Genomic DNA, 6258 nt, shown 5'->3' with positions numbered 1-6258 from the left:
TTTGAAAAGACTGATGAAGTTAGTTTTTTTGTTTTTTTTATAAAGACATGTTTATTTTTGGCTAAACAACTATTGTTATTTGCTACTGTGAATTCATAAGTTTCAGCTACTAACCATAGGGAAGGCGAAAGTCAGCAATACTCACCATCAACTCTTTACCAAAAAATGGTGGGATTGACCGTTATATATTGTAAGATCATTACGTCTTAAAGAGCGAACATGTTTGGCGCCACGAAACGGAAATTGCGAGTTGAGCCTTTCCGGTCTTTTGTTACCTGTTAGAATTTGAAAGAGCCTGAAACTGAGTTAAATGATAATTTACATTTAGAAGTTAATTAAATTTATGGTGTTGGCTAACAAGTTTAACACACACAATTTTCTATCTTTTTAAAAACAAATATATTTTGATATAATATCCAACAATAGTACGATTTGTAATAACGGTTATTATAAATAGTAATTTAAGTGCAAAGGTTTTATAAATTTACAAACACTATTGAGTCTTCTGTCTCATCTAGAACTTCCTTAATATCCTATCAAGGATTCACGATGAGAGAATTAATTTCGAATTGATATCGGTAAAGTTCACGTAACACGGAATTAGCTGGAAGATATTCGGTGATCACATGAAGTTGTATAACGTCTTCGTGAAAATACTTACATCTAATGTTAATCTCTTGAACTTAAACAGTTTGTAATGTTCGAAATCTACAACCATTCCTAGTCAAATATCTGTAGTTTCCCGATTAAAGTGTTAATCGCAATTATAGCTTCCGAAGTTTACTGTGTACTAACAGTAGCAAACCAATAATATATATTGTCCCTTGGTGCATTGTTTTATAAACGGTAACATTAGGTTCAAAAAGTTTCAGTTTGAACAACACTGACGATACACTAGTGCTTTCGTACACGCGTATATTGTTGATCTTTACACTCGGGAATCTTCGACAACGTTAAGAAATTGGCGGGAATTTTGCAATACAGATTTTACAACATAAATTACATGCATTTCTAAATATAAATTTAACTTTCCATAATAAAATAAATACATATCAGTAAATCTGCTACAACATTACGTTAAATATAATACATTTTCAAAAAATTATACAACTTCAATAATCATACAAATAATCTAATGACCATAAAAATACATAGCACGTGAAATTGCATCAACACAGATGTTATCAACCCCTCTGATATGAATTAACTTCAAATCATACTCTTGTAATGTTAAATTCTAATTTGACAGTCTTCTGTTTAGGTTCCAAAACATCAGTATGTTATAATCTGTGTAAATGACAATCAGATATTTTGATGCAGATATATATAAACATTGAAATGTTCTAAAGCTAAAATTAAAGCCAATGTTTCTTTTTCCACAGTAGAATAGTTATTTTTGTGACAATTAATTTTTTAGAAAAATAACAAACAGTATGACCGATACCTTTGTTATTTTATCATAATGGAATAGCAAATTAGCATCAAAAGCTAATGCGAAAAGATTATCAAAGTCATTTACCATCAAAACAGGGTAAATGTTCTTTAAATACTTGACCTTTTCCAAAGCTGGTTGACATATTCCAGACCACTTGAATTTTTTTATTTTTCTTCAGCGGGTTTGTTAATGGTACAGTGATGCTGATAAAATGTTTACAAACCTTCTTGATTAACCAGCCATTTCCAAAAATCTCAAACTTTCTTGTTGGATAGGATTTAAATAATTCACAATACAATCAACTTTAGATGGATTGGAAAAATTTTACTGTGGCTAATTCGTAAATTAATAAACAACTTTGACTTTACAAAAGTCAATTTTTGCCTAATTTACAGTGACACTGGTTTCTTTAGCTTCTCAAAAATATCACATAATACACGTAAATATTCTGATAATTTTTCATCACAAAAGGTATTACACTGTACTAGTATACTACATCAGAGTTAAGTTAACCCTGTTAGTTAGAAGAACAATTCAGTATCCCTTCAGTATGTCACACTCTATGATATATCTGGATTTTCCAAGTTTATCAATACGGTCCTCCATTCTTGAAATAGAATAGGAATATGTCGTTGTCAAAACATTTACATCGTGAAAGTCCATACAGAATTTAACCGAGCCATCAGAGGTTGGAATCAGTACACAAGATGGAGATCAACAACTTTTACTAGCCCGTTTTGCAGTATATAAGATACTTCTTTCTATATTTTATCGGATTAACCTGATAGGGATGTTGTTTCAATGGAGATGCGTCACCTATATCTACATCGTGAACAGCGGTGTTTGTTTGATCAGGAACATCCAGAAATATCCATATACTAGCAAGGTGAAATTTTCTTCAGGACGCAAGTTTGAATCAAAATTGGTCAGAATTACTAAATTTAATGTTGCTTTCATCTCCGATGTTTTCGGGTGTCTGAGTTAAAGCAACTTTCATCACTATAAGAACAATGTTTAATGGCTAAAATATTTTCAGTTGCATCTCGAAAGTAATAGGGCTTTAACATTAAAATTTCGTAGTTGTTTACCTTTTTGATGGTCAGGTGTTTTTACAACATAATTCATATCATTAATTTTTCAAACAACTTCTTAAGGACCATAATACTTATCTTTGAGAGAATGATGTCCTATAGTACTTAACTATACTAAGACCACGTCACCAAGACGGAACTTAACAATCTTCAACCTTGCGGTCATAAACGTTTTTCATTCTAGCTTGGGATGGCTCAAGTTTTCTTGAGCCAATTTACAAGTACCAAAGAATCTGGACTGAAAGTTGAAAACATAATGCGCTAAGTGCATTTTTTGGGGGTAATTTTTCAACCATTGTCCCTTCAGCAACTTCAATGGCTTATGCACTGAATTGCCAAACACCAACTCAAATGGGCTAAACCCTAATGACTCCTGAACCGACTCACAAACAACAAAGAATAATATATTAAGTCCTTCATCACAATCTCTCTCATTATCACAGTAAGTACATATCATATTTTTCAAGGTAGAATGGAATCTCTAAAGAGTAGTTTGTAACTTTGGATGATACACACCAGATTTAGCACTGATTTGATAAACAGCTTATTGAAACAACCTCGACATAAAATTTGATCAATGATCATACAGGATTTCTTTGGGTAAGGTAACAAAAGTAAGGAAATTAACCAAAGCCTTAGAATTTTTTTGAAATGAAACGTTTCTTAAGGGGATGGATTCAGAGAATCGAGTGGATACACACATGACAGTCAGCAAATAGTGGTTTTTGAATGAATTTTCAGAAATAACCTAACAAAATCAATAATCACATGACTGAAGGGTTCTTTCAAAGCTGGGACAGGTTTCAAAGGAGAAATGAGAATTTTTTGGTTAGGTTTTCCGACTCATTGACAGGTATGGCAAGTTTTACAAAAGGAAAGTCTCATAATTTTATCACAGGTCTTGTTGACACTTAAATGACTTCCCATAGGAAGTTCATGGCCAATTTTTGATATCTCAGAACAATATGCTTTGAAAACTATGAAACACCTTGTGGTCTTCATTTCCTAAGAAATACATTATTTTTGAAAAATAACCATTTGAACTTTCTCCAGTTCATCGTTTTGGAGTACATATGTAAATAGTGAAAATATCTGCATATCCACTTAATGCTTTGTGTTTGTTTGTTTTTTTTTAATTTCGCACAAAGCTACTCAAGGTCTATCTGTGCTAGCCGTCCCTAATTTAGCAGTGTAAGATTACAGGGAAGGCAGCTAGTCATCACCACCCACCGCCAACTCTTGGGCTACTCTTTTACCAACAAATAGTGGGATTGACCGTCACATTATAACGCCCCCACGGCTGAAAGGGCGAGCATGTTTGGCGCGACGGGGATGCAAACTCGCGACCCTCAGATTACGAGTCGCACGCCTTAACACGCTTGGCCATGCCGAGCCAATGCTTTGTGATCAATTTACTTCTAGCAAACAGAACTTCACCAGTTGAGCCAAATCCTTCAATACTATCATTGTCATTCCCTGAAAAATCGCTGGTAGGAAAATCATTCACAAAGACTCATATTTGTCAAACATTTGACACATTTACTTCATCTCTTTACTAAATCAATATAATAAACTTAATATTGTGAGTGATTTTCGTTCCTTGTAGGAGAATTCACCTAAGAAGAAAGAACTGCCTTCGATATTGTTCTTTTTTTTTTAGTTTTTCGTTTTGTGATTCATCTACTTTATATAAATAACACCAGAACTCTAGTTCGAGTATCCAATTTTTAGTAACGAAATTGTCATGCACTTACTACACTAGTGTATACCCATCAGAAATGACAGGGAAAGTACTATCATAGTAAACATTAACCTCGCATTTCATACCTAACTGAAATAAATAACTTTTTCGAAATCAAGCTTAACCATGAAAAAGGCAGAATTACGTTGGTAATTCATTTGCAAGCCAATTAAAATTAAGATCATTCATGAAATGTATTCGTGGCGTATTCATAGAGTAATTAATGATAAAAATTAGATTAACGACTGCTAATATATACAAAAACAGTGTTTCGTAACACTAGATTCCAACGAGTTTTATGTCAAATTGCTTACCAAGAAAAGGATAACCTAATATTGTTGTTAGTTATACTTTCAAATGTAAAATGAAATGTATAAGCAGCAAAATTTGAAAAATATTTATTGACTTTTTAATGTAAAGTCTCCATTGATTAAAAATGACTTTTTATTTAAACCGTTGATGATATAGTAGAAAACAGCTTCATATGGAATCAATTTAAGTTCAAAATGGAATCCATATTTTCACTGTTGTTATAAATGTTATACATTTGGATCTAAGCTTAATGATACTACAATATCTCTTTACTTTAGGCTTAATACCAACCTTCATTTCACGCCACCACTTACCAGCCTAAAATCGTAATGAGCAGATAGCAATCGAACTGCTCTATGCGTTTACATGCAATTTGGCTTTTGCGACGCCTCAAGAAATTAAGCATGATATGGTATGATACACACTCACTTTTAATTATCTTATGATAATCCTATAATATTGCTGTAAACTACATTTTTAATATTTTCATTGAGATGTTTACTTTGTACATGGTGCATGAAATAATATCTAGAAGTTTGTTTATTCGCTTTTAGTTAATCGCAAAACTACACAATGGCTATCTGTGCCGTCTTTACCATACATATGAGCTCCAGTTTGTAACATGGTAATCCTTTAGCTCATATTCGTGCCATTGGAGTGCATCAAGAAGTTCATAAAAGTGAAAAGCCTTAAAATGTTACACAGAAGTAGAAACAAGTGGTACAATGTAAATAACAGAATCAGTGAAACAGTTAGATAATGAATATTGAGTATTCAATGAGCGATTCAGTTCATTGTAAGTAGTTATCATTGTTGTGCCTATTGAGTTCCTGAATTGACTAGCGCTGAAGTTTTGTTTGTAAGTTTATCTGTGAGTTCTGCACACATTCGTTTGGGAGTTTTTGAACTTAGGCTTACTTGGGTAAACGTGAACTTAGATTTTACAAAAATCGTTATTGGAGAAATATATTACTGTTATAGTTACATTAGCATTAATTTTAAAGATCATCCAAAAGCATCCACTCAATGATTGAAACTGTGAAAATATTATAACCCAGTTCAGCTTAGCAAGGCCTAATGGTTAGGCCTAAAGATAGTGCAAGCTGGAGGTTAGAAATATACTTACCAAATGTGATTATAATTTCCACTTTGTGACGGTAACGAGAAGCCTAAGAGTAAATGGTATGTGGTATCAACTAACAGCTTTCCTTCTATCCATCACCAGAAAATTAAGGACACCTATCTCAGGTATATCCGAAATGGCTTTGTACGAAATTTGACAAAACAAGCAGCTCAGTACCCAAAAAGCAAAATGAGATCGATTACATAATATTCATTGAGGATAGTCTTCAATCCATATATGACTATGGTTTAAAATAATAAATAACACTCAATGTTAAATTAGGTAAACAACAGTAACTAGCCCAGTACTGTCGACCCTGTAGGACAATGCATCATGATGATTGGCTGTTTCAAGGGAAGAGGGTAAGAGGTGATGTATTCAAAAGATGATGATCTGATACTTCCAAAAGTTGTCACCAGAGCGCGAGTTGTCAGAACCGTATTTCTAGGCCGCCATGACAAACGATCATGATGTCCTATTTCAAAGTGTAACCAAAAAGCACAACTAACTTATATAGAGCCGTGATTACAGTTTGATAAAGGGCAGGTGGCTACGA

Source organism: Tachypleus tridentatus, chromosome 8 (genome assembly GCF_004210375.1).
Source record: "Tachypleus tridentatus isolate NWPU-2018 chromosome 8, ASM421037v1, whole genome shotgun sequence".
Classification (NCBI taxonomy): Eukaryota; Metazoa; Arthropoda; class Merostomata; order Xiphosura; family Limulidae; genus Tachypleus; species Tachypleus tridentatus.
Note: the sequence above shows the minus strand (reverse complement) of the source record.